This window comes from Salminus brasiliensis, chromosome 3 (genome assembly GCF_030463535.1).
Source record: "Salminus brasiliensis chromosome 3, fSalBra1.hap2, whole genome shotgun sequence".
In the NCBI taxonomy this organism is placed as follows: Eukaryota; Metazoa; Chordata; class Actinopteri; order Characiformes; family Bryconidae; genus Salminus; species Salminus brasiliensis.
The window spans coordinates 38,702,126-38,725,998 of record NC_132880.1 but is presented as its reverse complement, the minus strand read 5'-3'; the positions used below and the strand labels follow the sequence as shown (position 1 = coordinate 38,725,998).

General features: G+C 42.1%; 1 protein-coding gene across 1 annotated transcript in view; it reads left to right on the top strand.

The window, feature by feature from the left end:
* The window catches only part of gabbr2 (gamma-aminobutyric acid (GABA) B receptor, 2), a 255,610-nt gene that overhangs the window by 211,949 nt on the left and 19,788 nt on the right, over positions 1-23,873 (top strand). The gene's annotated exons all lie outside the window — the stretch shown is intronic.

The window sequence follows — 23,873 nt, the reverse complement described above, 5'->3', positions numbered from 1 at the left end:
GAAGGACACGCTTTACACATGCATTTCTGGGCAAGCTGAGAGATACCAGAACAACCACTGAAAGTGAAAGAAGCATGTGTACTAAGGTGCTAGAGTAATACTAGAGGATTTTGCACAAATATGACTCAAGGTTACGCAGTGTTACACAGGTCTCACAAGTGTTGTCCTGTCTGCTTCACCAAAGCTACATAGTGCAGTTAGCAGTGTGCTAAGCATAGAGTAACAATACTAGAGAAGCTATTCTCCCTATTACAATCAGAAGAGCATCTCAGTGAATTTGAAGAAGAGTCTTTTTATTTGTGTACTCGGAACAGTACACAAATCAGCTCTCATTTAGTCTGCAGGCAGCTTAACCCCTGTCCGAAGCCAGCGTTCCCTCAGGGAAATCGAGAACCTGGTGTGTATTCATTAACCTCTAAAACTCCTCAAAACCACCGGTGTTTCCTGGCTTTTCCCCTCCACTGTCATTACTTAGGAACAGCTTAGCCAGTGTGCACTGCTGTGTACTAATCTGTTACTAAACTGATTAGTAACCCTTAGGTAATAATAATAGTCACAGAGCTTTAGGGGTTAAACAAACGCTTAACTTTCTGACATCTAGGATCTTGGGAGTTGCTTCAAGATGCATATGTCTTACCCTGAAGGTACTGATTCTTAACCTCTAGGCTATCGGAACATCACAGAGCGGCTCCAGAATATCTGGCCACCATTAAGACACATGTACAATGTACAATAACATTTTAAAGCATGAAAGGATGACATTCCACAGTTTTCCACAGTGCCATACCCCACATTTTGTTCCCATGTTGTACATTATTCGCAGGTGTAACCCTTTAGACCAAACAGTGGTTTAGATGCTGACTCACTTCTTACACTGGAAAATGTTCCAGTTTTTGAACACTGGATTGTTGCTTACTTAGACAACAACAATCATACCGAAATATTTATATATTGTAACTCTTGCCAAATAATGTGATTTTGGTATTTACAACCCTGTTATTTGTCTCTGAATGAAACACACTGATTATCCTTTTACTGTACGTTCAGACCAGCAGCTACTTTTTACCTCTCAACGCCCAGACCACTAGTCTCTCATCACCTGCGGGCGTTTCTAAACCCATGCAGATTGTTCATTGCCATGGTTTCAATGATACCCAAAACATGCGAAGGCACTAAGCCATACTCTACTGACCATAGTTGCTATATTCTAACATAAACAGAATCAAATCACACACCGTCCATTTCTTTTAACCACAGATGAAACAATAATGCAGGAAGGAAATCATATATACATTAATTCCATTCGTGCTTTAGTGCATCACTGACTGTGTGGTCAGCCTGAGAAGACAGCTGCGTTTGTTGTTGGTGATTGCTGGTGCCTATTTGCAGCGTAACTACCGCTGCTATTTTATCTAGTGCATAGAATTATTCAGGCCCGGACTGAGCACAGCAAGTTGGCTTGGTGATGGCAGATTCCAGCAGTTTTCCTCCTCCAAAAGGGGCACCGTTTCCCTGTGGTGGAGATAAAGCCACAGCACCCTGCTCGAATTTCATTAGCTACATCGCTTTACTCCTCATAAAGTTAAACTCGGCTCAACTTTGACACATTGCTGACTCCGCCCACTTAGTGTCACCAATATTTGGTGGTTGGTGTGGCGCAACAGATAACACCACTACCTGCCAGTGAGCTACTACACCATGTGGGAGACTGGGGTTCGATTTCTGGTCTGGGTGCTGTGCTACACCAATAAGAGTCCTTGGGCAAGACTCCTAACACTACATTGGCCCGCCTCTGTAATACAAGTAACCTTGTAAGTCGCTCTGGATAAGAGCGTCAGCTAAATGCCATGAATGTAAATGTAAATGCTATAAATGTAAATGTAAATGTAAATATTTGTATTATCTCCTGTCGCTGAAGATCTCCAACTCTCATTGAACGATGATTGAGGACCAGCTGCTTTGTCGCTTCCCATTACACGTTTGCCCTCCCTGGCTTTTACTTTGCTGCATGCTATGTTTGAGCTCCCCTTCCATTGACACTGACGCGGGAGCCAACAGTATGGAGGACAGAGGCGTTACGATACTGTCAGTTCCTTCTGCCAAAAAGTAGTTATGAGTTATTGCTATTCAACAGTAACAGTTTTAAAACCTCAGGACCGACTAAGTGGAGGTTTATTAAGGTACCTGTGGAGCCCCATACACAAGCCAAGATAATTGCTGGTACTTTAAGGCTCAGGTTTTGTGGTACTCAGTGTGTTTAAGGTGTGTGCATTAGCATGTCTGAGGTCATGTTTAGGCTAGTTTGCTCTAGCATAGTAAAGTAGATGAATGGAGCAGCCTGCACAAGCACTCCTAATGATCCGTCATTACTTTCTGATCTGACTGCTTAATTCACCCAAAATGGAGAGAAACAATTCCAGTTTCTTCCTAATAAGTTCTCGAGGGAGTAGAGTGCATTTGTAAGGTTGTACTGTAAAATTGCCAGTGCAGTATAGTAGCATGTGTGTGTGCCTGTGCATGTGAACAGACACATCAGAGAGGTCTGTGGCCTGATGTCTGTAGCCTGTGGCCCACACGTGATGAGCTCTGCTGCTCCAGACCAGGGTCACATCAAAGCACATCAAAGCCCTTCTGAAGCTAAGGCCTGTTAATAAACTATTATCAGCCCAGCTATATAGAATAGCATAAGTGTAAAGAAACAAACGTGATTATTTGATTGCATTTAGCAGCAGCATTGCATTTTCCCAACTTCCTAAAAGTACTGGACGGAGCACCAGTTCCAATGCTCCACAGCTCAACAGTAGGGGGCTTATTAGCCCTCAAGCCTATACCTGATATTAAGCATGTTGCCAGTAGGTTCATGTTTATCTACTCCAGATAGTCCTATTCTGTTGGCAGTACTTCTCTACAGGAAATGTGTGTGTGTGCATTAGCACATCTGTGTCAGCAATAGGTGTAACCTAAAGTAGCTGAATGCATTTATTAGAAAGGGTGTCCAGAAACATTTGGACATATTGTTTATATCGATAGAGGATGAAAAGAAAAGCAATGCAAATTCATAACCAGTTATAACACTTTAATTACAGTAACACTCAAATGGTTCTTTGAGCAATACCATAGAAGAACCACTTTTGATTCCATAAAAAAACATTTTTGTATTACAAAACATGTTTGTAATAAATTTGTGTGAAATTGAGGAGCCATCTAAAGGTTCTTCACATTCACATCTCCTTTACAAACATGGTTCTTTATGGAACTAAAAGCAGTTCTTCTATGGTATTGCTCAAAGAACCATTTAAAGCATCTTTATTTTTGAGAGTGTGCTGCAGGTTTTTCTTGTAAGTAATGAAAATGTCTCCGATTTTTGGCAGTGGTAAAACTAACAGTGCCCTGGGTGATAAATATAGCTATCGAATGTCATTCATCTCAGGCTGGCCATCTGCTGGTGGGGCTGCGCAGTATATGAGTAGGGATGCATCTCGGCCCCTGTAGGCATGAGCTTGTGTGTTGGTTGCTGACCTACAAGCTCCTTGCCCCCTTTACAGGAATAGTTTCTTAAAACCTGCACAGTTTTACCCTCATCCCAAATAGAGTCGCTTAACTAGGACATGCGTCCTGAAGATTGTATCTTTAGTTTTGCACTGGAGCTTCAAGCTAAATAGCCTATACATACTGGGAGAGTATAGCCTACCAACTAGCAACTTGCAAACTGCATGATTACATGATCACACACCTGCCTCAAACACCCTGCATCAAGCAATCACAAATCTCATCAAATGACCTACTAGTAGCCATAAAAACAGACACATGTCTGTACTCTTTATGGACAAATGTATTGGGACACCCGCTCCTTCATTGTTTCTTCTGAAATCAATGATAGTAAAAAGAGTTGTTCCTGCTTTGTTAAAGTAACTCTCTCTACTGTCCAGGAAAGACTTTCTACTAAATTTTTGGAATGTTTGGAAGCGCATTAGTGAGGTCAAGGGTGTTGTATGATCACCACCCCAATTCTCCAACTCATCCCAAAAGTATTGACTGGAGCACCATCATTCCAGAGTTCCATTGCTCCACAGCTCAAAGCTAACCCATCAAGCCCAGCACATCTAGCCAATATGTTCATGTTTAGATTAGGTTCAGAAAGTCCTATTTTATTGGCAGTACTTCTCTACAAAGAGTAGACAAGCTGTGTGTATGCAAATGCACTTCTGTGTCAGCAATAGGTGTAATTTAAAGTAGTTGAATGCATTCATTAAAAGGGATGTCCACAAACATTTGGACATATAGTGTGCAATGATGTAGATGTGCAGTTTATACAGTGCAAATTGAATGTGTAGGAACTTTCTCTACAATTTAGCTAAATCAACCTTGTAGCTCCAGTATGGAACTGAAGAAGAAAACGATTTGGCTGATTGGCTACATTTGGGAAAAGGGATTTTTCTCCACACTATTCTATGAAAAAAGAAGGAACCTCATAAAAAGGGAGAATTAGTGCAGTGGAGCTTTCGTTTTTCTCAGGGCACCTGAAGGTCATACATTGCTGAAAGGTCTTCTCCTTTCCTGCTAATTCCTGCCTCCGTTTCATAATAGCGACAGTAGAAGTTATTTCCTAAACTGAGCTGAGTTCAGCTGAGTGGAGAAGACGATTCCAGCCTAAAGAGCAGCCTCTGCTCAGGGCTTTATTCGTGGAATCAGTGTGCAAGAAGCTTCAAGTAAGATATTCTCAGTGAGTCTCATTCCTCTGAGAGTGCAAACTCGGCTCCTTATCACACTTATGCAATCGCACAGACGGTCTGCGGCCCCAGCCATCCCATCAGCTAGCGGAGCTGGATGGACTGGGCCTGGAGACAGGCCAGGAATAATGAATTTATGCCCTGCTTTCAGTCACGCTGCTACAGATCTGATAGGGACCACTGTCTGCTTCCTGTCTGCTTCCTTCCTGTCCTACCTTTGGCATTGCTGACAGTCAGGGCTCGTAGAGAATGAGGGCTGGTGTTTTGTACCATCACCTGGTCACTGTACGTAGTTATCACGTATTTATGTGATATATTTCATGCTTCACTATATGGAGAACAGTACTGGGACACCTGGTTATTCATTGTTTCTTCCGTAATCAAAAGTATTAAAAAGTTTATCCTGCGTTTGTTGGAATAACTGTCCATATTGTCCAGGGAAGGCTTTCTATGAAATGTTGGAACATTGCTGTGAAGATTTCATTGCATTTAGTGACAGGAGTGTTAGTGAAGTCAGACTTTTGGATAAAGATCACGTCACCTCATCCCCAACTCCCGATCTTCATCCCAAAAGTATTGGATGGAGCACCATCATTCCAAAGAAAACAGTTCCACAGCTCCACAGCTCAAAGATGGGGGGCTTTATACACCACTAAATAAATAGATAAACTGTGTATGTGTCAGGAATGGGTACAACTTTAAGTAGCTGAATGCATTCATTAGAAGGAGTGTCCACAAACATTTGGACATGTATATAGTGTGTATATATAACTAAGCTGTGTGCATGGATTTATACTGGTAATCTGTTTGTAGCCACTAAGGCAGAAACATTAAATGATTGCCTGTCAAAGCAGACATGGCTGTTGGGTTTAGACATGCACCCAGAAGCTCATACATCATAACTGAAGTAGCCCACTTGCTCACGTACTGGTATGTATTTATGGTGAAGCCGGGTAATTGGAGCATGGGATGTAATATGAACGTTTTCATGGTACACCAGCAATGTAATATGATGCCACAACTGTCAGTATATACGTTTTTAGCTAAAGACGGACACAAATACTGTCCCAAACAAAAAGAAACAGGCATAATTCTGCTTTTATACATTTAGATAAGTTAACAGCATGTTTGCAATCAGCATTATTATTAAGTTAATTATTAACTTATTATATTATTAAGTAAAGCATCTGATCAAGGCAAGATGGGTTGTTATGATGGAATTTGATAGGAATAGCAGTTACACTAGTATACTTGCTGTACAAACAACAGACTAACCAACCATGTCCCACAAGTCCCTTTCCTTTAAAGGTGCCATAGAATCATTTATTAAGTATTTTATCCTGTTCTTTGATTAATAAATAGTGAGTGTGTGACTTTGTGTGGAGGATAAAATGCTCAATTCTGATGTCACAGGTCTGTTTACAACCCTGTTATTTTGCCATAACATGTTTTCCTTGGGTTTGTAAAACAATCATAAGCTCTGCTTCACAAAAGCAGACACTGGCACAGGTAAAGCTGCAGTCATCAGGTAGAGGAGTCTGGAGGTAACTGGAGGCTGCTCTCTAGTAGCTCTTTACTGCATGCGCAGGCAACCCTAGCTCCTCTCACCTTATTATCATGCTCATCTGTGTTTAGTTTGAAATCCTATTTTCTTTGGCACTTGAATGAGCTGGGTTTTGTCACTCTACTGTGTTTCTCTTGGTAGCACCTTTATGAGTTACTCGTATTTCTTTCTTCTAATAGACTATATGGACAAAAGCATTGGGACCTCTTAATAATTGACTTATAATTGACAGGTGTTTCTTTCAGTCCCGTTGCCACAGGTGTATAAAATTTAAGCACCAAGCCACCATGCAATCTGTCTTTACACACATTAGTAAATAATCAAAAATAATTGATCATTCTGAAGAGCTCACTGAATTTCAGCCTGGTACTGCAGTATGAGCCATTGTTGCCCCAAGTCAGTTGGGAGGATTTCCTCCTTCTTAGATATTCCACAAAAATAGAAACCACAGCCACGAGTGCTGAGATGCATACTGCATAAAAGTCTCCAACGCTCTGCTGACTCAATAACTGCAAAGTTCCAAACCTGCAACTCCATACTGATGATTTTCGATGGGATGTTATAAAAGTTCCTGTAGGTGAAAGTTGTAGGTGTCTCAATAATTGTGTCATATGCCTCCTGTTGTTTCGTCTCGTTGCTAAACTGGATTTATAATGAAAGAAACTGGCAATAGCGTCCAAACACCTCTCGTGCTTCCATGTTACTGTTACCGTTATCATATGAGGTATGAATGAATATTTCAGATTTTTTGTCACAGTCAACCTCAGCACACATGGGTCGATAGCTCTGGAAGTACACAGAGCCTCTTGAGGCAGATAGCTTACACTGCAGCTCTTCATTATTCTCATAAGTTCTGTATCTGGGAGAAAATGAAATGTGTCGTTTGGCCAAAATGAGAGGCCAGTGCGGCAGCGTGAACTGCAGAAACCGGATCAATGTGACAGACGGCAGGTGCTCTGCCACTACCATGGGACTTGCGATGAGGTGAGAAATTGGAGTGTCAAAGAAGGAGACACAGTCCGATAATTCACGCAATACCAATTTAGCCTGCGAAATGAGCTTTCGGCTTTAATGCGAGTTGGTGTGTTTTGTGGCGCCAGAATGAGAGTTAGTATGATTGGCTGGGTGATTGATTATGATGGCATCTCCTCTGCAGCACACACATGGTCCCTCTATGGTGTAATACAGGGCGCATCATAGCGTGTTATGGCACAAGGATGGCACATTCTTGGGTTGTGCCAATGGATGCTGTGCCACCTCTCTGGTGCCCCCTTCTGGCAGGCCAGTGAAGCAGGCACGCATGGCACCCGTCTCTGTTTCCAGACTGTGCAGCTGAGGTCCGATAACAAACCAGCTCTGACCATCTGACAACAAGACAGCCAGCCTGCCTGCCAGCCAGCCTGCCAGCCTGACTCTTCTGAGCACCCCCCCTCCCCTTCGCTGCACCCACCCCTGACACTCTGCCAGCCCACAGACAGACACGTCCAGCCTAGAGCTTTTCTTCCAGCTGGGCATCAGTGTCCCCTACCCCACATCACCACACTCACACACTCACACACTCACACACATACACACATGCACACTGCTGACCACTGTGGAGACCTGCGTAAAGCTTTTATGATCAATGTCAGTGAAGGCAAAGTTTGAGCAAAGTGAGGTAGTGAATCCAGGATGGGATACATACAGCATGAATGACAGATTATTGCACTGTCTCACTGTTCTGGATAATTTCTCATATGTAGTGAAGTTAGAAAAAGGCCAGTTATCTTCATGGAGCAGAATGTTCCAACAGGACTGTAGCCATGGAAACGGATTAATAGACTTCCATAGTATTAATCATTAAGGCATTTCTACGTCTCTCTTTTTCTTTGTTCTTTTCCCTCTTTCTTTGTCTTGACCCATCATCCTCTAATATATACACTACATTTAGAGTGTGTAATGCCTGTTGGTCAAAAAGCCCACAAAGAGGATTCACCAGATGCCTTTATGCTTTTAATATGCTGATTTATCATCACTAAAAATCAGTACTTGTTTGATTCTGTTGTCTTCTGCATCGAGGTTGTTTACACTGTGTGAAAAACTTCGAAAGTCATCACTGACTAATCACTGGTGACATCCTAAATGACACCACATGCTTTCAATAAGCATTGAGCAATCTTTATGCACAAGATTTTAATGCAGACAGTTGACAGATCATACACATATAAACATCTCTACCACAGGGAGAGCATCTCTATCATTGCTACTCCAGTGCCAACTGCTCTATGTAATATTGGCAAAGTGGGCAGAACAGTGCCTGTGAGGTAACCACATAACCGGTTGTTCCATCTTTGGTAGTAAAAACTGCAACCAAACAATTGCAGTCTCGCTGTGGACCAATTCTGGCCCACTCCAGCAGATTTTAGAGCATTAATTAATGGGAGTCAAGTCAGGACTTTGACTTGGCCACTGCAAAAACTTTATTTTATTGTTTTGAGCAATTCAGAGGTAGACTTGCTTGTATGCTTCAGATCATTGTCCTGCTGCATAACCCAACTGCGCTTGAGCTTCAGGTCACAAACTGACGGACTGACATTCTCATAGATAGCAGAATTTGTAGTTCCGTCAACTGAGACAAGTCATCCAGGCCCTGCATCCTTTCATCCTTTGACTTATCAGTCCACAGAATATTGTCCCAAACATCTTGCTATCTAGATGTTTTTGCGCAAATGTGAGATGAGCTTGTGTGTTCTTTTTGGTTAGTAATTGTTTGCACCTTGAAACTCTTCAGTGGATGCCATTTTTGCCCCGTGACTTTCTTATTGTAAAGCCATGTACTACCTTGACCTCAACTAAGGAAAGTGAGACCTGCTGTTCTTTAAATATTTGTCTGGGTTGTTTTGTACTTATTTTTGACTTATTTTTTTTACTTTATTTGAATAAATCTGACATTAATCTTGTATTCGAATGAGTTGAATGATTTGAAACATTTAAACATGATTTTCAAAAATAAGAGAAATTGTTTAACACACATAAACACATAAAGTCTAGGTGTAGTGTTTCCTGTATTTTGCTGCAATAGCAACCTGCTATTGCAATCAGTATAGATATATCGATTTATCCACCTACAAAACACACGCTTCATCATCTCAGGTTCAGAGTGTCTTCTCAGCCTGTGCATTTCTGTCTCTGGCATCTACTGCTGCAACCTGCAGTGCGTTCAATACGTCAACGTGGCAGTAAGACAGCCCGTCCAAAAGCCATTCACTTCTGCGCTCCTTCTCCGCTAAAGAGACAGATTGTTGGCACGCTGCACTCACTCTGCTTTCCCTGCTCACATGAAGTGGGCCGGTGGGGGGAGAGAATGGCGGCTGTGTAGGGAAATGGAAGCTTGCTGATACATTTTTAGGTATACTTCCAAATACAGAGGGGCAGAAGCCAAACACTGCATTTATTTCCGGCCCAGACTGGGATTGAATCCTGCATTGCGTTGGTGTTGCCACCTATGGAAGAAGCTGAACTTTTCTGTTAAACACACATCCGACAGTTCTCCTTAAGGATCCAGTCTTAAATTATTATTTTAGTCCAGAATCAAGCATATTTATAGGTTGGAACTATAACAGCACATTCCACTGCTTTACAGTCCAATGTGACCCTTGGCATTGCACGCAGTGACCTTAGGCTGCTCCAGAGCTCCATGCAGTTCTGCTGGAAGTGTTTTTGTATGGAGATGACATGATTCTGGGGCACATTTTAGCACCCTTTTCATTAAAAGCCGTGAAGTTTCCCCTGTGTTAGGAATCATCACGAAAGCAGCATCGTCCACAGGAAAACTGGACGCTACTTCTTGATGTTTACACTGTCTGACAAGAGAGCGAGAGTGGGTGAAGGTTGGTCCTCTGACAAAGGCTCCCCTCTCATCGGCATGCATGTCAGGTCAGGGTGAAAGAGCCAGAGAGAGAGAGGGAGAGAGAGAGCATATGGGAGCACTCAGACATCATAAGGCATGATGCTCCCATCTCAGTGGTGCAGGGCCAGCATGGCTACACTCTCCCACCGAGCTACAACATGTGTCACTGAGCCTAAAAGCATTCAGGACAAGACAGAGGCCATTGCGCTTCTCGTCTATAGGTAACCAGACTGCCAGTATTTTATATTCAGGAATTTTGTAATACAGAATGGAAATATCGTAGCTGCCTCCCAGCACTGTGGAACGTGGACTGAGTATTTTTGGTTGTTTCTCTGTTTGAACTTGTACAGATAGTACAATTTAAAGACAGCTCCTATGGATTTCTTGTTAAGGGCTGTTTTGTTCAGCCTTTGATCATTCTCTAAGTCTGTTAAGCTGCCTTGGATCACTGATGTCCCTTCTGTTGTTACTCTGCAGTTCTACTTACACTTCAGCAAACCCCTGAGGTTAGCCAGTGGATTCAGTGCAACCGAAGCCCCCTGCAGCACTAATTCCAATTAGACTTTAGGAAGTATTTCGTCTGTACATCACATTCACTACCACTGTTTGAAGGATGGAGAGAGTTTTGTCTTTATCTGTCAGTTTGGTGTGGTAATTATGGCTGGTGGTAATGATCAGAAATGTAGAGATACATTGAATGTCTCCCCATACAAACACACTCTGCACCCTGCACTTACGACTGGAAACTCTTTGCATAGTCGCACTGCACACGCAAAGACTTTTCCACATCCACACTATACCTGAACTTCAACATTCAGTACCTGTGGTAAATAATGTAAAAATTCAGATTATATCAGACCTGTACATTTAACTGGTTATACCAAAAATGTAAATAGAAAGTATGTATAATGTGTGGATATGCATAGTATAAGTTCATGTGTAAATATTCAGTATTTCTATTTGTACATTTGTAATTTTTTTGTACTACTGTGAGGGAGGATGGGAGAAAGTGTTTCACTGACCTTTACACTTGTGTAATGCGACGTGACAATAAAAGTGATTTGATTTGATTTGGGGAGGGAGTTACTGATTTGCAGCCTCATTTATGCAAAACCACTAAACTAATCAGAGTAGCTTTGTGCTTCCTAACCACCTTCCCAACATTACAAGACTTTTCACAATTGGCATTGACTTGTGTTTCATGTCTGGGTTTGCTTTGGCCAGATTTTGCTTACATCTTTCAGTGAGGTCAGAATCTGCGTTTTAGCTCAGACTTGCAAAGTACAACTACTAGTCTGGTCAGAGCGAGGTCAGAACATATCCGATGCATCTCTCCACAAATGAACTGCTCTACAGTTTTTTTGGGACCAGGTGTCAGTGCGCTCTAAAATGCATCCCCAGGGTGACTGGATGAGCCTCGATTTTACTCTCTCACATTAAAATCACATCAACACGCACATAAATGTAGGTTTACTTTTCAATCACTTTTCACCACAGTGGTACGGCTTCAGGGGGACGTGAACGTTTTTAAAGAAACAGTGGGGGTTCCACAACCCAGTGGAACAATAAATGGTTCTAATGTTCCGCTAACTCCTACATCAAAAGTGTAAAGGACTCAAATTCAGTAAGCTCTTATAATGTGTGTAAGGTGACAATGGGATGGAGTGAATTCAATGATTAAGAGCTGTGTCCCAATACTTTTGTCCATACAGTGTATCTAGGACATAAAGTAACCCTGCTGATTATTTTACAAGTGGTCAAGTAGTCAAAATTTTGGCCAGATAACAATGAACCACCTAGCCTTTTGAAGACTCTACTTTTGTTAAGGAAACATTCTGTCCAAAAAAAAAAACATGTATCTCCATTTTTGTCAGTTTTTAGTTTGCTCCATGGTTTGAATCCTCTAGCCGCCTTGTATACTGTGTACATATTTCTGCATCAGTAGACCAATCGAAATGCCCTAAATTACTTAAAATATGCTCTTATTTTACATTGGCTTCCATTCAAAGTTAAGACCATTTTTGCCTTCTCTTGTAAAGTCACTATTGTGGAGATACACAATACACAATATACATTTTGTACGATAACATTAATCAGTAGGAAATATATTTATTATCACGAACAATCGGCCACTAATAATTTCTGAGAATCATTTGAAGTCAATCACTAATTAATTAATCAAATAATAATGTGTAATTGCGGAATTATGACAATATAAATCCTCTCCAATGTTAATCCTAGTCTATGCTCCATTCTCAACATTTCAGACAATATACTGAGTACACTGCTGCAACCATTAAACATCTCTACAGTGTCACAGAGACAGAGTCATGTGACCTTACAGATCAGTATTTCTGTACTTCTGGGCTTAAGGTTTAGGTATGCTGGGTTTGGAGGCACTACAAAGATTTGAGCAAGCTTATCAGAGAGCGAGCTTATCGGTCTTTCTAATGAGACAGTATTCAGCTGTAAACATGGCCTGTGTATGAGGCGGTTGTGCTCTAGGCCTTGTGCATGTATGATATAAATAGCATACTCTATGCTCTCTGCTTAGAAAAAATCATAAAATCAGAACAGGCTTTCAGTGCACTGGGAAAATTGACTTCATTCAGACGCAAAACCGCCATTCGGCCATAATCAGATTGGCCTTGCTCATGAGTGGTGATCAACAGTGTGCCCATAATAAGCAGGCCTCTCCTCTTCACATTCAAGTGTAAAACAGATTCTCAACCAGCTACGTGTAACACTGGCCTCACGGTAACTACATCCTCCAAGGACTTAATTAGAGAGGGAGAGGTGGAGAGGACAACAGCAACGAGGTAAAGGCAACGCGTTTGTGGCTTAACTGTTCCTCTGGTAGAAGAAGCAGAAGTGTTTTACCTATCCATCCTACACTGTAAAAAAAAAAAATAATAAATCAGTAAAAAAATTAATAAATAAATGGGACATGTACTGGCTGATACATTCCATAAATTCAACAAACAATGACTTCAGTCATTTTATAGAAATTATTTTGTGTTAAAAAACAGGATATGTTCCATCATTTTTATGTGATCAAATATACATATCTATAAATATACATGTTTTCCCTGTAAAATGTTTCTGTATTTACTGTAAAAACAATCCGTAAAAAACATGAAGTGTCCTGGCAGAAACTTGACATATCGGACAGTTTCTGTTCTTGTCTCATCTACATTCATTTGTGGTACAAGTATGCCAATATTGTAGTAGTACCAGATGACTATATTTATTTATTTATATCTGACTGACATCAAGTTACAACTAACTAGCCCATTAGCTAGCTAGCGATAGTTTAGAGACTTAGAGCAGGCTTAACAATGCTAGGTCTATAAATATCAATTATATCATTACAATGTTAACATGGGGGTTCATTTGGTTGCACCAAATTCCATCAGGGGCTAGTGACAAAAGTGAAGGCCAAAACAGTAGAATCTCCAATCGCTAACTTAGGTGTTAAACTTTAGCTTTTCAGCTAACTTTAAGGTAGTATATTTATGATTATCTGTAATACTGACATATTATGAGTCTAAATTAATGTTATGCACTATGCTATAATACTATGCTATATTAAAAGACCATTTCCACATTATTAACAATACTACAATACTACAATAGTACAATAGTATTGGGACACCTGCTCATTCATGGTTTCTTCAGAAGTCAAGGGTATTAAAAAGAGTTTAAGCAGCTTTTGTTAGAGTAGCTGTCTAAGGCTTTCTACTAGACTTAGGAGCATTGCTGTGAAGATCTGATTGCATTCGGTGACAAGCACTGAAGTGAGGTCAGGATGTTGGATCATCACCACCCCACCCTGGATGGAGCACCGTCATTCCAGAGAACACAGTTCTACTGCTCCACAGCTCTAGCCCACATCTGGAATTAGACATGGTGTCAATAGGTCCATGTTTCTCTGCTTCAGAGAGTTCTATAGTATTGACAGTACTTCCCTACAGGGATATGACAAGCTGTGTGTGTGCATTTGCACATCTGTGTGTAACATGAAGTAGCCGAATGCCATCATTAGAAGGGGTGTCCACAAACATTTGGAAATATAGTACAAAAAAATACAACAGTTAAGCCTCTGTCTCTGGTGGCTTTTCTTCTGCAGCAGCTGAGCTGTGAGGTGAAGGTAATTTATTCAGCAGGTGCCTGCTTGGAAAAACGGACAAAATACAAAGGCGGATATTTTTAGTGTACCTCAGCGCGGAATTCATTTGGAGGAATGACAAGACGCTCTCCCCAAAACATCTTCATTAAGTCCTTTCAAACCCTACATTAACTCTGTATAAGGTTTTACAATAGACTACGAATCTCAAAGAGTGTTAGATGATAGAGACCCGGGCAGGTCATGATAAGAGTGCGTGTGTGTAATCAGGTCGTTTGATAGTATTATGACCTGGAACGCTTAGTATCTGGAACCAAATTAACATTGTCGACAGATATCACACCCGCTCCTTTCTTTGCCAAACAGAATCCTGTTCAATTAATGTTAACACAGGGCTAATTTCCGGAGAGCCTGGGAGAGAGCGTGTACCTGCTGAATCAACACAGGCTAGGTAAACCGTGGGAGCGGGAAAATATGAGGTCAGGCTGATGCCGAGGAGAAGCTGCGCGAAGGCACGGCGGAATGTTTAGCAGATATTAGATCAGACGGCGTGTTTGAAGTTCAGCCGCCGTGTCTGATGCAGGGTGGCACGCGGGGTGCTTTCATAATGCAGAGGTAATAGATTGCTCTTTTCAGGAATGAATTAGCTTCTAATTTGTTATTAAGCAGTTCCAATTAGAAACTGTAGAGGGAGTTGATCTGTGCTTAAAATTAACATACAGTCTTTAAAAAAATGTGTCCCTTATGGAGCAGGGGCAGTGGCAGATAGAGCAGCTCAGCGGATAGAGCTCTGAGCTGTTCATGACAGGGATGTGGGTTCAATTCCCCGGCTTGGCAAGCTGCCACTGTTGGGCCCTTGAGCAAGGCCCTTCACCCTTTCTGTTCCCTGGGCTCTGCAGCAATGACTGCTTACCCCTCTGGGCACATGTGGTTGTCTTGTCTTGGCTTGTGATAACACTTAGAAGAACCCATTGCTGACACAGATGTGCAAATGTACACACACACACACACAGCTCGTCAAGTACCTGTAGAGAAGTATTGCCAATAGAATAAGACCATGCCTAATTCTGGGTGTACTCCAACAAAAGCAGGATAAACTCTCTTCAATAACTATCAATTCAGAAAATGGCAGGTGTCCCAATACTTTTGTCTATATATTGTAATACATCAATAGTCTAATCCATTTTGGTGTAAAATAGAATTATATTTTAAATGTTCTTTAAAGAACCATATGTAAGAACGTTTGTATTAAGAATCATTTAACCAGGCATTCAAATGGTGGAATTGTGTTTATTAAGGAACCCTTAATCTTTTTTAAGCATCTATGAATCAGTTGTGATTCTTGTCTCTGGTAGTATCTTACTGCAAGTGTATCTTTAAACCTTATATCCAGTTTTAGCTCTGAAAAAAAAAAAGATTTTGTCTAGAACCGTACATCCAAGCCAAGAACCATTTAGCATTTAGCTTTACTTCATATGATGTATCACTCTGAGGTTTTTCACAGTAGTATGTGTGTGCTTGTGTGTGTGTGTGTGTATGTGTTACGGCCAGCAGGCAGTGTGTGATGGAGAGCAGTACCGCCCCATCCCTCACAGCTTGGACTGTGTGTCCTGTGCATAGAAGCGAGCGAGGGAAGGGGCGCCGGTCCTAATTAGGTGTCATGGCTGATGGCTTTATCGTATGTGGGACCTCTGCATGTCCTTGGCTCAACAAGGATGTGTGGACAGCCTACCAGTAACAAATCTTGTTTGTTCTGTGGCAAGAAAACAAGCTAGATAGATTGGGCATGCGGGACTGAGTGCAACATCAGGATTGGAATTACTTCAGTTGCAGAGGACACCGAAGTCTGATTGTCTGATGTGGATAAAATTCTATTATGTATGGCACTTATAAATACTGAGCATCAGTTGTCATTACACTTAAATAAACTCAAAATTGACTAAAGCAGGCTTTTAGACATGGTATGGTAGAAGCCATCCTCTTTTTAGCCTCTATTTTCACCGATGGTTTACATTTGCATCTAGATTGTTTTGGTATGTTGTGGAATATTATTTCCTCCACTCATGCGATATTGCCAAAGCCTCTGGCAGCAACACAACCACCCCCAAGCTTCACAGTTGGCAAGGTGCTCTTTTCATAAAATACACTTCCTTTTTTTTCTCCAATGTACCTTTGCTAGTTGTGGCTAAAGGGTTCTACTTTGATTTGGTCAGTCCATAGCACTTGTTTCCAAAGCTCATCTGGATGTCTAGCTGTTCTGTAGCATATTCCGAACTTTGGATTTTGTTATGTGGCCACAGGTAAGGTTTCCTTCTCATGACTCTTCCATTAAGATTACATTTCATTTAATTTTACAGTGGAACAGTGCACCATCCTCTTGACTCATCTATTTGCTTTCATTTGCACCAGTTATTGAACAGTTCTGTTCAAGAGTTTTCTTGGTACTGTGGAGCTAATCTTGACATCCACAGTTTTCCAGAATTTGCCATTTTTAAATTTTGGACTGCAGAAACCATACACTGAAAACTTTTGGTTATCTTCTTACAACCGTCCCCTGCAGGGCCCTGAGTGGTCCAGTATACTAAGATGCTATGATCAGAGGATTGCTGGTCCAAATCCCGATCATGCTGCTAGCACAATTGATCTTGTTCTCTCTAGGATGGGTGGATGGCACTCTCTCCTTGTTCACAATTGACCTTGTTCTCACTAGAATGGGTGGATGGCGCTCTCTCCCCACATCGCTTTGCTGCGGTGCTGGCCATCACTAGCATCTTCTGCACTTTCCACCAGGCTGGTTGGTTACCCGGTGATGTTGCATCGGTGGCAGTTTGAAAAATAAGAGGCTAGACTGAGCATGCCTCAGAGGGGGCTTGTGTTGGTCCGCCCTCTCTAGTGTCGAGGGCATTGCACGCGATGGGGGGAGAGTACATACAGGTTGTGTAATTGGCGGTCCAAATTGGGGAGAAAATGAGTGAAAAATTGGATAACATAAAAAATGTCCCCTGCTTTTAGATCTTTAGACAGGAGCCCATGTTTGATGAGTGTGAGGACAACGTTTGACAAGTCAGAGAATGTATAAAGCTTGGAGAATTTGATGGAGCTGACAGTTCCTAATTACAACTGCTGGCATGCCTCAGGCCTGATTAGCTAATCAAGGTCTGAGACCTGGTCAAAGGAAAACCTGAGCATTGCATGCTTAGGGTACCCAAGCCTTTACACAGGCTTATTATGATTTTATATTAAATAGGGGCAGAATAAGTAGTGCTTACTACTGCCCTCACATTTGCATACGACTGTACATGTCCACAGTATGAGCTAAACTGAAAGACCTTACACAGTGACAGTAAACACTACTATCACTGTATAAGCACTAACACACTTTCCAGGCAATGCGAGCCGCATTCACTCTTTAGTCATCTGTCCACAAATTCAAATTCAGGAGCCCAATTATTTCTGTGTGTGTGTGTGGGAGGTGCAGGGAAGGTAATTATGCGAGTAAGGATACTCCTGGCAGTCACGTGACAGCAGTCTTGTGAAAGTCATCTGTGCCCGAGCTTCACAGAGAGAGAGAGCAGATGGGAGTTGTGATTAAACCTGGCTTATGACGGAGTGTTAGATTAAAGAATGGCAGCAATAAAAAGTGCTTTTTCGGCTCCGATAACAAAGGGTGCGGTCCGAAACATAGCATGGCACGTGGGCCATTTGCATATTTAAATGTGCGTGATGTTCAGGGTTAGATGCGCAGTTTAATGATGCAGTTAGCTCCTAATAAATCAGTTCTGGCAGCTCCCGGGTGCCGCCGCCAGTGCTGCAGCAGGGCCACTTTGAAGTCCCAGTGTTTGAAGTGGAGTTTAGAGCAGTGGACCCAAAATAAGCAGCAGCGAGGTGGAGGACGCTCCATGGAGACCTAGCTCCCCTGCAGCAGGCCTGAGAGCAAGGCAGGAGCAGGTAGACCTCATTTAAAGCTCTGCCAGGGGAAAGGAGGCCACACCGGCCCTTGCTGGTCAGACCGGCCCTTGCTGGTTAGACTCAGCAAGATCGGGTCACTCAGCCACAAGTTGTGAACTCCTAAGAGTCTATGTCAAAATGTCTTTTTAGTCCGTTTCAGCCATTGGCTAAGAAATGGCAGGTGATGAACATGCAGGTTTCTTTGCGTTTCACAGTCAAAATGGACCTTCCTGAGTTTGACGAAGCTCTCCTGCTTTTTATGTCACTTGTGTGACTCTTATGCAAGTTCTAATGTCTTTAAAAACACCCCAGTTCAACATCAGACTAATTCATTTAGGCTGCATCTAGGCTAATTATTCAGTTACAAATCTAAAGACATACAGTATATGGACAGAAGTATTCAGACACCTGCTCATTTATTTTTTCTTCTTAAATCAAGGGTATTAAAGAGTTTATCCTGCTTTTTGTTGGAGCAAATGTCTCAGCTGTGCAAGGAAGACTTTCCACCATTAGGCATGGTGCCAGTGGGTTCATGTGTATTTGCTCGAAAGAGTCCTATTCTATTGGCAGTTCTCTCTTACAGGAACTAGACAAGCTGCGCGTGTGCAATGGCACATCTGCAGTGGGTGCACTTCTACTTAAAGCTGTTGAGTGTATTCATTAGAAGTGGTGTCCACAAACATTTGGACAAATAAGGACTTATATAGACAATGTAGTGTGAATAAACACAGTTTGGTGAAAGTTCACATGGCAACAAATTTGACAGTATTTATGGTTGTGCATTGCAAAGACACCACTAAACAACTCTTTGACAACTACCTGGGATACCATAGCAACAACCTAGGATTCCATAGCAGCCACATACCTACACCACTGCAACAACCAAGCAACCACTTAGTAATGCAATACCTGAAATACCATAGCAGCAAAGTAACAACACCATAGCATGTACCAGTAGCCTAGCAACTGCCTCGCAGAGGAAACCACTTACGCTGCTCAATGTTGTGCTTTACTTTCAGGAATTTTGCTACTTTTTTGTCCAAGCCTGTACGACATACACGTACGTAAAGGGATTCAGACTCTGCAAGCGAGTGAGAATTCAGCGTAACAGGTTTTGGGAAAAGGCTTTGGGTGTCTACTGACTTCAGGTGTTTGTCAGCAACATTAACCTCATAGCAAACATGTCTGAAAACATATTGCTCTGATATTACACTGAACCATTACTGCAAGTGACTGCTGTAACCTCCTGAGACTCCTCGTAATGTTTGAATTTACAACCGACACATCCTCAGCGGGATGAATTATGGCTATAGCTGGATTGCTTACTCATTCATGAGCGAGCATGCTTTCCCTGAGCAGCTGCAGAGTCTCAGTGTGGGATGTTTTAGGCGCGTTTTCTAGAACTCTTCAAAAAGCATTCTTTTGGCTTTACAGAGAGCTGTCAGATTACTGCTTGATTGACACCGAGCAATGGGTACTCTTATTTCCATTGCTTTTTTGCTCTGTTGACACCCATCAATCTCTGTTGCATGTGTTTTAGCCATTGCCTTTGTCATACAGTGGGTTCAATACTCTCCCACTGACTCCAGAATGGCTTCCAGTTTCAGGCCTTCAGTACTTCAGGAAGACGCTGTCAGCTGAATGTTCGTTATAGGTGAAATAATTCAACCCTCAGGACACTTCCTGCTCCAGAACCCATCAAACCTTCACACATTACTGCTTTTGCTCAAAGTTTGTGCAGTTTTCACTATGGTGGGGTGTCAGATGGTTGTCAGAAGCAGAGTTCAACATCCTTCGAGGTTTGGGGAATGTTCCCCTGATATTACAACTGTGGGTGATGAAAAGCTGTTGTCAGCTGGGCTGATGACTCTCTCTCTTTCCATCTCTCTCTCTCTCTCTCTCTCTCTCTCTCTCTCTATCTCTCTCTTTCTCTCTCTCTCCTCTATCTCTCAGCCTCACTCCTCACATGAGGCTGTTTCAGTTGACAGTGAGTGAACACTCCATTTCCTCTGCTAAGTCTCCATCAAGTCTGTTCCTTCAACTGTTCCGACTCTCATAAGTAAACACAGTCCCTCTCTCGCTCTAGGTCTGTCTCTATCGCTCTCTCTCCCTCTTTTTCTCCCTCTGTCTGTATCTCCCTCTCTCTCTCTCTCTCTCTCTTACTCCCTCTCTGAGGGAGTCTATGCTCAGCTGCTCGTGTCCCCATGCCTCTCTCTCTGCAGACACCCTGTCACCCTTTCCAGTCTCTGATGAACAATTACATTAGAGGCCTAATGCTCTGATAAATGACAGCAGCGACCAATGAGCGGCAGTCTTGCTCGACCGTTGGCAGTTGCCTGGCAACCCTCACAGAGCTTGTCCGTCTAAATCAGAGGATTGACACGATGAGGGCTGGGGACTTGTTTTGGTTTTGTTATTTGTGGATTTTACCTAAGTGAACAATTTTGGGAGGGGTGGGGGGGGTAGATAGAGCAGAGAGATGTGAGGTTTGTCCACTGACGTAGTTCCACTAACATACAGTAATGTGTTTGTAGGTGGTGGATGCAGGCAGTGTGATGGGTGTGCCGAGTTTAACTTCTGTTCAGTTCTTGCATCATCACAGTTTCAGAGAGAAGGTCTGGTTACAACTGAATGTTGCTCAGGTCTTTTTAACTTGGTGTAAACAAACCTCTGTCCTTAAATGACCTCTAATCAGTGACATCACAGGGATTCTCTAGATCTCTCTAGACGTCTAGTATGCCTCAAACATTGAGTTCTGAGACAAGGTCATAGGTAAGGTTTCCTTCTTATGACTCCACCATTAAGATGGAAGCTGGAAGATGTTTGTGCTAGCATGCTGCACAGTTGAATAGTGCACCACCGCTTTTGACTAAGCCAAAGCTTCCCGCAGATACTGACACAGCATCCGGGACTTGACGTGACTATGAGCGATCAAGTAGAGCTCTTGTTGCTAACCGATTCGCGTCCACTGCTCGATGTATGCGCACACGTGCAGTGCACATTGGCCTAGGGACACGGATTGGGAAGCGACAGTGCCGAGTCTGCAGTGGTGGTTTTGCTTACCTCGCCTGCTAACTTGACCTCCATACTTCACACTGGCTAGAAGGATAACGCTAGTTTTGCTGTTTGGCAGCAAGTGTGTGACTTTAGGTAGCCAGCCTCGACTGTTTGTTTATCTGCATTAAATAAGAAAACCAGCGGCATCAACCAGCGTTAAGACATCTTGAGCTTTTCGGCTTAACTTGCTGGCTAGCTAACACAAGCTAATCTACACTGAACCACCCTCACGACTAACCGGACATGGCTGTCATGTTAGTTTTGTGATCATCTGTGTGCAAATTTTCAAACCAAACACACAGTGGATTATGGGTGGTCCATGCCCATTTAGGGAATATTGTTTGTACACTTTGTTACAGTGCACTGTGTACAATAGTACATAGCTCTTGACAAAAGAAACCTTTGCAGTGCTTACAGTACAAAGACCAGGGAGATTTGAGACATTTGACTTCTACTTCTACTTCTACCTGATAACATAAACATTTTGGAAAGTGTCTCTCATATCAAGCTCATATCACGTTTTCCATTTCTTACTGACATTAGACAATAAGCAACAGAACAGACTTCAACCATTCTTTGTTTTGTGATTTATCCCTTTTGTGCAGCTTGTGCACCCCACGCTATTTCATACACTCGCTAAGGAGCTGCCTCATATATAAATAGTGTTGCTTATGTTGACTGCCCTACTTCCCTTCCTCAGCCACTTTGCGAAGTCAACTTCTAAACACTTGGAGGGCTGGATGGAAACCCTCTATCGCTCAGATGTGCTTAGACAAGGGGCAGATGAAAGGCTAGCCTCTGCACACCATGGCTAAACCGGGAAGAATTGGCCGAGCCGAAGGACGTCGCTGTGTGTTCGCGACTTGGTGCAACTTTGAGGATGGGCTTGTACCCATGGCATGCTGAGGGTTTCTCAAAGTGGGACAGTAAAAAGTGGGTTAGAGCCTGGCTACTTTTAGGCCCTGTACACAGAGGCAAACCCAGTTAAGTATTCTCTTCCATGTACTTCCTACAAAAGAGCACCGCAACCGCACCACGATACACTGACCTAATTTACATGGCAGGCCGGCTCGTTTGCATCACGTGGTTGTAAATATGTCAAGCAGTCAATTTCTGACCCATAACGTCTTATTGTTTATCAGCTTTACTCCTCTGGCGTCCTGCAGAGGTAATTGGCTTATTAGTGCGGCCTTTCGGAAAGCCCAGCAAGCGGTCCCCTAGTGTCCCTGGGGAGCGCCACGTGATTCATTTCCATAGCGTTCTGAGCTGCCTAAGGTTCTTGTCTATCCTCATTTTCACCTGTGACACTAGTGTGGGAAGTGAGGGGACTAGAAATGACACTTAATGAAAGATTGTCTTGTGTAGTCATGAATTCCACAGACACAGTAGTGATTAATTAAGCTTCCTTCATGCATGCTTAAATTTTATAAAAGGGCACAGATGGAAGATTTTTATTTACCTTTCTGCTTCTGCTTTTGGATGTACAATGTACAATGTCTGCACAGAATATTAAGCAAAAGGATGGGCATTTCCAGTTATGCGTTACCTGTAGAGGAAGATTTTCCCCATCCTCACACATCGCCAGCTGTTACCTAAGCAAACTTTTCTTTTCTTCTCGGTGACCATGTTTTTTTTAATTTTTCGGCAACAACAATATTACGCAAGTGCTAGATACTTTCAGTTTTAATGGCAACTACTAAAACTGCAACCTACTATAACAGATTATTCCAGCCGTGTCACTTCAGCAAAGATGACCTATTAAATATCTGTATTTTGTATAGGCTATTATAGGATATCTAATGCTGGGGTATGGGAAAACATCCAGCCTTCACAAGACCAGTTCACACCTGTCACTACATGTTTATTGTGTATGTTCAAATGGTTTATTGTGTCGTTAAAATTTATTTTAACATCCATGGCTTCCCAAAAACATTCAGCAATGTTGAGGTCTGGACTCTGCTCCACATCCTTTAAGTCCCGCACTGTTGAGTCGTCTTCTCACACTGGAAGGATGGACAGAAACATCTGTTGGATGTTTTCAGATCTGAAGTGAGAATGGAGCTTGATTTTCTCATCTTTCTCTCTCTCAAAGATCTGCTTATGTGATGGAGGCAGACACCAGGTCTTGCACATTTGGAATAAGTCCTGCTTTTTCTGTCTTTTTTTAACAGTTTATGTCCTGTTTTCTTCCTTATGCCATTGGTTTATCTGATATATGTAATCTCTTCATAAATATCGGCTGAAAAATGAATAATGGCTAAAATAATTCGGTGGTCTCTGACTTTTCCACAGTACTCTATGTTAGCATGTATCTGTGTGTTTGTATGTATTTTGCTCCTGTGTTTATGACAGCAGTTCGGTAATCTCAAAAGCTCCAGATCTGTTATTTAAAGAAGATTTTAAAAGAGAATTTTAATTCAATTATTTGAAAATGTATTTATTTGAAATGTTATTTATTTATTTTTAATGTACAATCAGAATCGGCCATGGCCAGAATCAGTGCGTTTGGCAATCTGCCAAAGTATTGTTCTGATTTTTGTGCTCACCACTGGCTTTTAA